Here is a 12195-nt window from a genome sequence, read left to right as displayed (position 1 = left end):
CGGCCATCTTGGATCGTCCCTCTTTTCTTTTTTTATTAATCTTGCCTGCAGACTGTCTATTTTATTGATAATTTCAAAAAACCAGTTCCTGGATTTATTGATTTTTAGAAGGGCTTTTTGTGTCTCTAATTCCTTCAGCTCTGTTTTGATCTCAGTTATTTCTTTTCTTCTGCTAGCTTTTGAGCTTTTTGATCTTGCTCCTCTAACTCTCTCAATTTTGACGATAGGGGTCAATTTTAGATCTTTCCTTGCTTCACATGTGGGCATTTATTGCTATAAATTTCCCTCTAAACACTGCTGTAAATGTGTCCCAGAGATTCTGGTATGTTGTGTCTTCATTCTCATTGGTTTCTAAGAACATCTTTATTTCTGCCTTTATTTCATTGTTTATCCAGTCAACGTTCAAGAGTTAGTCGTTCAGTTTCCGTGAAGTTGTGCAGTTCTGAGTTAGTTTCTGAACACTGAGTTCTAATTTGATTGCACTGTGGTCTGAGAAACTGTTTGCTATGATTTCCATTCTTTTATGCATTTGCTGAGGAGTGATTTACCTCCAATTATGTGGTCAGTTTTAGAGTAGGTGTGATGTGGTGCTGAGAAGAATGTATATTCTGTGGCTTTGGGTTGAAGAGTTCTGTAGATGTCTATTACATCTACTTGGTCCAGATGTGTGTTTAGTCCTGGATATCCTTGTTGATTTTCTGTCTCGTTGATCTGTCTAAATTGACAGTGGAGTGTTAAAGTCTCCCACTATTATTATGTGGGAGTCTGAGTCTCTTTGTAGGTGATTAAGAACTTGCCTTATGTATCTGGGTGCTCCAGTATTGAGTGTGTATATATTTAGGATCATTAGATCTTCTTGTTGCATTGATCCTTTTGCTGTTATGTCATGCCCTTCTTTGTCTCTTTTGATCTTTGTTGGTTTAAAGTTTATTTTATCAGAGGCTAGGATTGCAACTCATGCTTTTTTTTTTTTTTTTTTCTCTGCATTTGCTTGGTAAATCTTCCTCCATCCCTTTATTGTGAGCCTATGTGTGTCCTTGTATATGGGATGGGTTTCCTGGATACAGCACACCAATGGGTTTTGACTTTCTATCTAATTTGCCAGTCTGTGTCTTTTGATTGAGACATTTAGCCCATTTACACTTAAGTTAATATTGTTATGTGTAAATTTAATCCCGCCATTTTGATGCTAGGTGGTTATTTTGCCCATTAGTTGATGCAGTTTTTTCATTGTGTCAATGCTCTTTACCATTTGGTATGTTTTTGGAGTGTCTGGTTCTGGTTGTTCATTTCTGTGTTTAGTGCTTCTTTCAGGAGCTCTTGTAAGGCAAGCCTGGTGGTGATGAAATCTCTGAGCAATTGTTTGCTTGTAAGGATTTTATTTCTCCTTTGATTATGAATCTTAGTTTGGCTAGATATGAAATTCTAGGTTGAAAGTTCTTTTCTTTAAGGATGTTGAACATTGGTCCCCACTCTCTTCTGGCTTGTAGGATTTCTGCTGTGAGTCTGATGGGCTTCCCTTTGTGGATAACCAAACTTTCTCTCTGGCTGCTCTTAGGATTTTTTCTTTCATTTCAATCCTGGTGAATCTGACATTATCTGCCTTGGGGTTGCTCTTCTTGAGGAATATCTTTGTGGTGTTCTCTGTATTTCCTGGACTTGGATGGTGACCTGGCTTTCTAGGTGGGGGAAGTTCTCCTGGATAATATCCCAAAGAGTGTTTTCCAGCTTGGATTCATTCTCTCCATCACATTCAGGTACAGTATCAAACATAGATTAGGTCTTTTCACATAATTTTATATTTTTTGAAGGCTTTGTTTATTTCATTTTACTCTTCTTTGTCTAATCATGCCTTCTCATTTTATTTCATTGAGTTAATCTTCAATCGCTGATATCCTTTCTTCTGCCTGATCGATTTGGATATTGAAACTTGTATATGCTTCGTGAAGTTCTTGTGTTATGTTTTTCAGCGCCATCAATTCATTTATGTTCTTCTCCATGCTGTTAATCTCGTTAGCATTTCATCAAATCTTTTTTCAAGGGTCTTAGTTTCTTTGCATAGGTTTAGAACATGTTCTTTTTAGCTCAGAGAAGTTTGTTATTACCCAGCTTCTTAAGCTTGTTTCTGTCAAGTCGTCAGACTCATTCTCCATCCAGCTTTGTTCCCTTGCTGGTGAGGAGTTGTGATCCCTTGGAGGAGAATAGGCATTCTGGTTTTGGGTGTTTTCATCCTTTCCGCACTGGTTTTTTTCCACCTTTTTGGATTTATCTATCTGTGGTTTTTGTAGTTGGTGACTTCCTCATGCGGTCTCTGAGTGGATGTCCTTCTTGTTGATGATGAAGTTATTTCTTTATGTTTTTTAGTTTTCCTTCTAATGGTCAGTCACTTCTGCTGTAGGGCTGCTGGAGGTCCACTCCAGACCCTGCTTGCCTGGAGATGACCTGCTTCAGCTGAAGAACAGTAAGTCTTGCTGCCAGTTTTTTCTTCTGTTATCTTTGTCCCAGAAGAATACCTGCCAGATAACAGCCGGAGCTCTCCTTTATGAGTTGTCTGTTTGGATATACAGGAAATGGGGACCTGCTTGAGGAGACAGTCTGTCTCTGATAGGAGCTCAAGTGCTGAGCTGTGAGCTCCATTGTTCTGTTCAGAGCTTCTGGGCCGGTAGTTTTAGTCTGCTGCAGCGGAACTCATAACTGCCTTTTTTTCCCACCTGCTCTTTCTCGGGAAGATGGGGCTTTATTTATAAGTTCCTGACATGCTGTTGCCTTTTTTCAGAGATGTCCTGCCCAGCTAGGAGGTAGCCTAGTCAGTCTGCCAGTAGAGGCGTTGCTGAGCTGCTGTGGGTTCTGCCTAGCTGCTGTGTGAACTTCCTTGTGGTTTTGTTTATAGAAGTATAGTTAAAAGCCTTGGTAATGTTGGCCTGCCACAATAATGGCAGATTGCGTTGGTAATGGCGTAGTGCCTCAGTTATGGTGGACTGTCTCAGTAATGGCAGACTGCCTTGGTAGTGGTGGACAGCCTCAGTAATGGCGGACACCCTTCCCCAGCACAGAGCTGGATCATGCTGGGCTCAGCTGTGCTTGTTATGAAACTCTTAATCCAGAACGTTTCAGATTGCTAGTCTTTGTGGGGGGTTGGACCTGCCAAGCCAGATCACCTGGTTCCCTATTTAGCACCCCTTTTTCAGTTGAATGGGTGACTCTGTCTCCCAGGCATTCCAGGAGCAAGTTAAAACACCTGCCCAGATTTCTGTGAGTTTTTGTGCGGAGACCCACTGCACCAGCTGAAACAACCATGCTGGAAACTCATGGAGATTTTCTGCCTGGGAATCTCCTGGTATATGGGCAGTAAATACACTTTTGGTAATGTGGTGATCACTTACTCTTTGCATGCTTGATGGGAACTGCACTCCAAAGCTGTTCCTATTCGGCCATCTTGGATGACTTTATCTTTAACAAATGACTTAGAGGTGACACACATCACTTTCATTCACATCTCATTGGCCAGGCCCAAATCACATGACCACACCTAGCTGCATGGGAGATACTAAACTTGGCTCCAGTTAAGTGGTCATGTGTTCAGCTGAAGCCTGAATGTATGTTCTATTAATAAAAGAAAGAAGAAAAAATAGATATTTTGGAACAGTTAGAAGTGATTTTCATAGGTGAGTGCATCAAACATGTTTTCCCTGTTACTGAGAGAGAGTGCTGTAGATGACAGACTGAAGACACAGTCTCTTTTTACTTGATGAAAGTGATAAATTTTCTTCAACAGAATTTCGATTTTACTTCTTAATAAATACATTAGGACTGTTTTACAGAAATTTTCAGATCATTTATTTATTTATTTAATGAGTCAAACACACATGAACAGGCACTCTTCCAGATACTTCAAATAAAGTATCTAGCAAGATCACATATTTACTCTCATGGAGCTAACATTCTAGGGAAGAATACATAAAATAAACAAAGATTCAATTCAATAAATCTTGTTAAGAACAATGACACCTAGATAAGTTGGGTTAATAATCAGATTTCTGAGTAGCAAAGGTATAAATGGAAATATGTAAACCCAGAAAGCCAGTTCTGGCTCTTGCACCAACATAGGTATGTTTCTGCATTTGTTGTTTTAATAGATTACATAATTTTCTTAAAGCATCTGAACGTATAGAGATACATACAGGAATTATCTGTTACGTGTAAGGTTAGACAAAGAAATACATTTGTGTCTTACTCATATTGATCCATCTGATAAAAGAATAGAATAGATAGATAAAATAATAGCAATTTTTGCACTATAAATCTAATAATGTGGACTGGGTGTGGTTGTTCATGCGTGTAATCTCAGCACTTTGGGAGGCCAAGGCAGGTGAATCACCTGAGGGTGGGAGTTTGAGACCGGCCTGACCAACATGGAGAAACCCTGCTCACATTAAAAATACAAAAATAGCCGGGTGTGGTGACACATACCTGTAATCCCAGCTACTTGGGAAACTGAGGAAGGAGACTCGCTTGAATCCAGGAGGCAGAGATTGCGTTGAGCCGAGATCGCACCATTGCACTCCAGCCTAGGCAACAAGAGCGAAACTCCACTCAAAAAAGAAAAAACATCTAATAATGTATTTTTTTTTTCCTGTTAAGCATGTGAACCTATGAATATTGGAGATAACATTTGTGCCATTTGGTACTTGGGAACTTTTAGTTATCTTCTTTGCTTATTTCAAGAATAAGTTTAGATATTCTCTTATTTCGGTTTCACATAATCTGTTTACCTAATGCTGCCAATAGATACCAAAGTGTATATTGCACTTTTATGAAAAATAGAGAAGGTTCAATGATCACTTAAGACATAGAGTGCTTTTATGAGGTAGTTTTAAGTTACATATGTCCTTTTACAAAATACTGTGTGAATTTCCCAACCTGGGAAGTAAAATTAGTATAGATATTGAAATATGAGTTTGGAGACAAAGTCTGCTTTTTCTTTTTCTTTTTTTCTTTTAATAGGATTATTATCATGGTGCTATTGTGGCAGGCCAGAGTAACCAGAACATTAGCAACCACAACAATCAGTTTCCACTAACCATTTACTACAGTTCTGATGAATGTATAAGTTCAACATTAAACAACTGGAGAAACTAGTGCTTTAGTACAATGGCTGGGATGTGAAAATAAAACCATTAAGAACTTGCTTGAGTTTTCTCAGACCTTAAAGCCTGATAAAACAATGAAAGCATTTTTATACACACCTTGTTCCAGTGCCCATAAATATTAATACATTTTTCCAAGACTCTAAATTAACCTTCCAGGCCCCAGGCCCTAGTTAAAGATTAGAGTGAGTGAAACATTCCTGCCTATAGAAGAACACCTGCATTTAGGCATAAAGCTTTAATGTATTAATGTATAAGCACTGAGAAAAATCTTTTAACTTTGGTTGGTCTGGTGAGCTACCCTGACCTTCTCCCTATGGCCAGTTGCAGAAATAAACTCTCTTCTTTCCCAGTCTGTCTGTATCTTGTTAATTGGACCATGAGAGAAAGTAGCTGGACTCCAATTTTGTCTGCGTATGCTACGTTTGCTTGACTTTTATTTATTTATTTATTTATTTTTTTAAAGAGCTACTTGACTTTTAATATGCTGAGCTTTTTTAATGTTGAGAGGAAGGCTGATGCATGACCTGCTTATCTGGCACAGGATAGGTGTTAATGGAAGACCATGCTTCATGCTCAAAGCAAGGAAGAGTGCTCAAAGCAAAGAAGACCTCTTTAAAGCACCAGAATTTGGCCAGACTTCTTGGCTCTAGCTGCAGCCTTTTCCTCTGACTGTTTGCTCAGAGTATCTAAAATAGAGCATGCTCTATATCTTCAAATGAAATGCCAAGCCGCCACAGCTATAGGTCATCTGCTTGATGCTTTGCTTCCTTTTTATCTCCTACATCCCTGAGCACATGCTTCTTTGTTTAAACACTCAATAAATAGGGTGAGTCTCCAGTGCTCAGTGCCTTTGCCTTTGCATCCTCCTACTTGAGTGGGCCCCCTGGGAGCCCACCTTTATGCACTCTTACTCTTGTCTCTTAATGTCTTTGTCCCCACTGACCCCTCGCCACTTTCTAGGTTGTGTCTGGGCTGGTTCCCTGGCATTTGAATACACAGACTTATTTATTTAAAATCTATTTTAATTTCCCTGCTGAAACAATTGAAGGAGGACATCAGATTGAATAAACCATGGAGACTAATTTTTTGATTGATTTAGGAGGAAGGCAATTCAAAATGATCATTGCTTAGAGATTCTAGTCACAATAAATGTAACCTTGACTACATTTGAATGGATAGTCATCTATAGTTTTGAAATGGCTAGTTTAGTGTCCTAAACTAATGTGTGGACCATTGTAATTGACCATAGAAACTTCACCAAACAAAGGGCATAGACATTGGACAAAGTGTGAGCTTTATTTAGATGACATTTAAAAATTTCTTCTGACATACCCATGCAAAAGTGATTGAAATGATCATTGGAAGTAGGATAATTACACAGTAATAATTGTGAGCAATTTCTTGTGGCATCTTCTTACAGAGATAGATATTCTATACAATTGATCTTCTTCAAATATTTGAAGGACATCTGCAAGGGATCAAGATATGCCAGCTCAGTTCCCTTTCTATACACTAAATAGAAACTATTCCAAAAATAAATTAAGAAAATTATGTCATTTGTAATGGCACCAATAAGAATAAAATAGAAATAAATTTAACCAAGGAGGTGAAACATCATAGTATTGAACAATTTAAATAGGTGGATACTATGACATACAAATTATATCTAAATACGGCTGTTTGAATAACAATGTACTATATTCTTAAAATTTGCTAAGATGGTAGATTTAATGTGTTCTCACTCCCCCCCAAAAATGGTGAGTTTTTTAGGTTATGCATATATCAATAAGCATAATCTAGCCAATCCACAATGTATACATAAGACATCATGTTGTACACCATTAATATATAGAAATTTTGTCTATTAAAATAATTATAAATATTTTTTAAAAAGAAACAACTGATACTACAGAAATAGAAAAGTTCACAATAGTTGAGTATAAAAAATATTACACCAACAAAAAAAGATAACCTAGAAAAAATTAAAAAAATACTTAAAAACATTCAACCTAAAATGACTGAATCATGAAGAAATAGAAAATGTGAACAGACTAACAATAATTAAGGATATTGAATCAATAATTAAAAATTTTCCAACAAATAGAGTCCCGGGACTTTATGGCTTCACTTGTGAATTATACCAAACACTTAAAGAAGAATTAAAATCAATATTCTCAAACTCTTTTAAAAAATTATTAGGGATAAAACTTCTAGTCTCATTTTGCAAGGCTAGTATTAGTCTGATACCAAAGCCTGACAAGGATACTATAAGAAAATAATACATAAGTGAATATCACTGATGAACAAGACACAGAATTCTCAACAAAATACTATCCAGCTGAATTTAAATGCACACTAAAAGGAACATACAAAACAATCAAGTAAAATTTATTTCTGGAATAAATGGATGCTACATCATATACAAAACAATAAATGTGATACCTTACCTTAAGAGAATGAAAAGCAGTAATCATATGATTATCTTAATAGATGTAGAGAAAACATTTAATAAAATTCAACATCTTTACCTAAAACAAATCTCAAAAAGAATTAGTAAGAAGGTACCTCAACACTGCAAAGGCCATTTATAACATGCCAACAGTTAACCTCATTCTCAGTGGTAAAACACTGAAAGATTTTCCTTTAAGATCAGGAATAAGACAAGGATTCTCATTGATGCCACTTTAATTTAGCATAGTACTAAAAGTCTTAATCAGAGTATTTAGGCAAGAGAAAGAAACAAACTCGTCAAAATTGGAAAGTAAGAAGTTAAACTGTCTGTTTGCAGGTGACATGATATTATATACAGAAATCCTTAAAGACCCCACCAAAAACTGTTATAACTAATAAATTTTATGAAGCTGCTGAAGAAAAAAAGTCAGTTCCCTTTCTATACACTAAATATAAACTATTAAAAAAGAAATTAAGGAAATCATACCATTTATAATGGCACCAATAAGAATAAAACATATAGAAACAAATTTAACCAAGGAGGTGAAACATCTGGACCTTATAAGCTATATGATAGTGATTAAAGAAATCGAAAAAAAAGAAAGAAATAAAAACATATCTTGTGTTCGTGGATTAGTAAAATCAATATTGCCAAAATGTCCATACTGCCCAAAGCAACTACAATTTCAATGCTATCTCTATCAAAATTCCAATAACATTCTCACAAAAATACAAAGAAAAAAAACTTCAATCAACTGGCACAATCTTGAACAACAATAGCATAGCTATTGGGATGACAGTTTCTGATTTCAAAATATATTATACAATTATAGTAACCAAAAGAGTATGGTACTGGCATAAAAACAGACACATAGAACAGTGGAACAGAATAGAGAGCCCAGAAATGTAATCAACCTGTATGGTATATTCATCTTTGATAAAAGCATCAGGAATTGACAGTAAGAAAATGATAGTGTCGCCAATAAGTAATAATGGGAAATTGAATAACCATATGCAAAAAATAAAACTGGATACTTATCAAAAAATCATACACAAAAATAAACTTAAAATGAATTAAATATTTAAATGTAAGACATGAAACCATAAAACTTTGAGAAAAAAAATAAGATAAAATTTTATGACATTAATTTGGCAATAATTTTTTCAATCTAACCCCCAAAACAAAGGCAACAAGAGCAAAAATAAATTATTAGGACTATATCGAGACAGGATGGCAGCAACCAAGAGGAAACGGCGTGGAGGCTTGGCAGTTCAGGCGAAGAAGCCAAAAAGAAACGAAAAAGATGCCAAACCGCCAGCTAAGCCTCACGCCACTGCAGAGGAGGTGGAGGAAGAAGAGAGAAACCGGATCCCAGGCCCCGTTTGCAAGGGCAAGTGGAAAAATAAGGAATTCTCATCTTTTCCTCCAGAGGAATACATTTCAGAACAAGACATTTAATGCAGGGCTTGAGAAGGTTGATGCCTCATTCTAAAGCAGATACTAAAATGGATCGTAAGGATAAGCTATTTGTGATTAACGAGGTTTGTGAAATGAAAAACTGTAATAAATGCATCTATTTTGAAGCTAAGAAAAAACAGGATCTCTATATGTGGCTTTCAAATTCACCTCATGGACCATCTGCTAAATTCCTAGTTCAAAATATTCATACGCTTGCTGAACTAAAGATGACTGGAAACTGTTTGAAAGGTTCTCGGCCCCTTTTGTCTTTTGACCCGGCTTTTGATGAATTACCACATTATGCTTTGTTAAAAGAACTCATAATTCAGATCTTTAGTACACCACGGTATCATCCCAAAAGCCAACCATTCGTGGACCATGTGTTTACTTTCACCATTTTGGATAATAGGATATGGTTTCGGAACTTTCAGATTATAGAAGAAGATGCTGCTCTTGTAGAAATAGGACCTCGTTTTGTCTTAAATCTCATAAAGATTTTCCAGGGAAGTTTTGGAGGACCAACTTTATATGAAAACCCTCACTACCAGTCACCAAACATGCATCGGCATGTCATAAGATCCATCACAGCTGCAAAATACAAAGAGAAACAGCAAGTGAAAGATGTGCAGAAACTGAGAAAGAAAGAACTGAAGACTCTTCTTCCACATGATCCCACTGCAGATGTTTTTGTTACGCCAGCTGAGGAGAAACCAATAGAAATACAGTGGGTAAAGCCAGAGCCAAAAGTTGATTTGAAAGCACGAAAGAAACGGATTTACAAAAGGCAAAGAAAAATGAAACAGAGGATGGACAGAGGGAAAACAAAATAAGTCAACGAAAACCTGATTTGTTTTCAGTTATTTTATATTTATTTTTTATTCATTGTGTAAATACTTTTATTATACAGTATTACTTATGTCTAATTAGTGTGGCATTTAAAAGAAAGAAAAATTAAAATCTTAAAATCAGTGATTATCTTCTTCTAAATAAAACATCACCAGAATTCATCAGTTAAAAAAAAAAAAAAAGGACTATATCAAACAAAAAAGTTTGCAGCACTGTAAAGGAAACCATCAACAAAATAAAAAGCCATTCACAGAATGAAAGAATATATGTGTAAACCATATATCTGATAAGGGATTAATATTCAAAATATATAAGAAATTCATACAATTGAATAGCAAAATACAAATAATCTAATTTTAAAAAATGGGCAAAGAACCTGAGTAGCCATTTTTCCCAGGGAAATCCTACCAATGATGAGCATGTATATAAAAAGGTTTTTAACATTACTAATCATCAAGGAAATGCAAGTCTAAACCACAATGATATATGACCTTACATCTCTTAAGATGACTATCAACAAAAAATCAAAAGATAAGCATTGGTGAGAATGTAGTTAAAACAGAACCCTTATACTTTGTGGGTAGAAGTTTAAATTGGTATAGTCATTATAAAAAACAGTATGGATGAAGGCCTCTCACATAATTAAAATAGAAATACCATATGATTCAGCATTTTTACTTCTGTGTATATATCTTAAAAAATACAATTACTGTTTCTAAGAGATAGAGGCATTCCCATGATGGTTGCAGCATTATTTACAATAGCTAAGATATGGAAACCACCCAAGTGTCAGTTGATGGATAAAAAAAGAAAATGGGGTATGTGTATGTCTGTGTGTGCATGTATGTGTGCATGCAGTGGAATATTATGCATCCTTATGAGAGAAGAAAATTCTGCCATTTGTGGTACAATAGATGAACCTGATGGGCATTATAATCTGATAATTAATCCAAACACAGAAAGACAAATACTGAATGTTTCAACTTATATGTGAAATCTTAAAAAGCTGAAGTAATACAAACAGAAAATAAACAGGTAATTTTCAGGGGTTGCAAGTTGGGGAAATAGAAAAATATTGGTCACATGTTAGAGACTTTCATCAGTTATAAGATGAATAAATTCTCAAATACAATCTATGAATAAATTCCTAATATACAGCAAGGTACCCATAATCAATAATAATATATTGTTTACTTGAAATTTGCTAACAGAGTAGATCTTATTTAATTGCCCCAAAATAGATAACTATGTGAGGTGATAAATATATTAATTAGCTTGATTGTGGTAATAATTTTACAATGTATGCGTGTATCAAAACCCCACATTGTATACCTTAAATAAGTGCAATTTGCATTTGTCCGTTATACCTCAACAAAGTTGGAAAAAATATTTGAAGAATTATTCAATCTTCTGTAGGACAATCCTCCTTTCTACTATTATTTTCTTGTAGTCAAAAATTTATTTTACCAAATTTTAATATTAGTGACTGAAATATTACATTTAAAATCTAATAATATTTATCATCTGGAATTATTAGTTTATTTATATTAGCATTTTCAGGGTAAGTACATGAATAACATAAATATATGTGGTGCAATATAATTTCACACAATCATTTATTATGTTTGTGTTAAAGATTTTTCTAGCATTTTTTAGGTTAAAAGCACTTTAAAATAATTTTGAAAGAAGGAAAAACAATTGGAAGACTATTAACTTATGTCAAGACCTATTATAAAGCCATAGTAACCGATATAGCACAGTATCCATATAATGAAAGATTTAGATGAATGAAACAGAAAATAGAGTTCAGAGAGAGACTCATGCATATAAGAGTAAATGCCTTTGCACCAAGTAGCAAGCCAACTCAATTCAATTTAAAATGGATAATATTTTCAAAAAAATGGGTCAAATATTGCATAAAAAAGAACCTTGATCCTAAACATACATCAGCTACAAAACTTAACATCAACTAAATTATTGAGCTAAAAACTATCAAAAATGTAGAAGATGGCCAAATAGGAACAGTTCTGGAGCACAGTTCCCAGCGAGAGTGACACAGAAGGCGAGTGATCTCCACATTTCCAACTGAGGTACCAGATTCATCTCCATGGGACTGGTTGGGCACTGGGTGTATCCCAAGGAGGGAACACCAAGGCAGGGTGGGGCACTGTCTTACCCAGGAAGTGCAACGGGCGGAAGGACCACTTCTCCTACCCAACCGGGGCTATTGGGGACTTTTCCAGCCACTCTGGAACTCCAGTTCAGATACTGCACTTCTCCCATGGTATT

General features: G+C 35.5%; 1 pseudogene across 1 annotated transcript; it reads left to right on the top strand.

Moving 5' to 3' along the window:
• The first annotated feature begins 8823 nt into the window (after positions 1-8823).
• LOC116546359 lies at positions 8824-10070 on the top strand (annotated as a pseudogene). The gene has a single exon (XR_004266686.1). The product of XR_004266686.1 is annotated as a ribosome biogenesis protein BRX1 homolog pseudogene (transcript).
• Positions 10071-12195: the final 2125 nt, after the last annotated feature.

The sequence above is a fragment of the Sapajus apella genome, unplaced genomic scaffold (assembly GCF_009761245.1).
Source record: "Sapajus apella isolate SASKATOON/1434 unplaced genomic scaffold, GSC_monkey_1.0 scaffold799, whole genome shotgun sequence".
Lineage (NCBI taxonomy): Eukaryota > Metazoa > Chordata > Mammalia > Primates > Cebidae > Sapajus > Sapajus apella.
This window is presented reverse-complemented; position numbering and strand designations above follow the sequence as displayed.